We start from the raw sequence: 445 nt of genomic DNA, 5'->3' as shown, positions 1-445 counted from the left end.
AGTTTATCGCAAAATTCTTACCTGAGCACTTAAGTCCTGAAGGAGATCGGCTGACATTTATTTTATTTTTATTTATTTGTTAGTAATGCTAAAAGCCTACAAGGCCAAAGTGCATTACATGGTATCTTATTTTATTTTACATAGTTTGAAACTTAAAATTAAAATGTACACCCTTAAATCCTTGATATTATATTTATCAGAGACTCCCTATCAGTGACGACGCAACTTTTGCATAATTATAAGTATTGACATAGAAATTGTCCATTACTGATTACAAAAATTATATAGAAGATTCTTTTTGAACAACTTGCATGAAAAAGAAAATACTTTTAGTTCATTTGGTAAGATATTCCAGTACCTTGCAGATCTTACAATAAAAGATCGTTCAAAGATCGAACATGTTATATGTGGTATAATAACTTGTGGATTTCTCGTAGATCTTGAA

The sequence above is a fragment of the Lucilia cuprina genome, chromosome 4, assembly GCF_022045245.1.
Source record: "Lucilia cuprina isolate Lc7/37 chromosome 4, ASM2204524v1, whole genome shotgun sequence".
NCBI lineage: Eukaryota > Metazoa > Arthropoda > Insecta > Diptera > Calliphoridae > Lucilia > Lucilia cuprina.
This window is presented reverse-complemented; position numbering follows the sequence as displayed.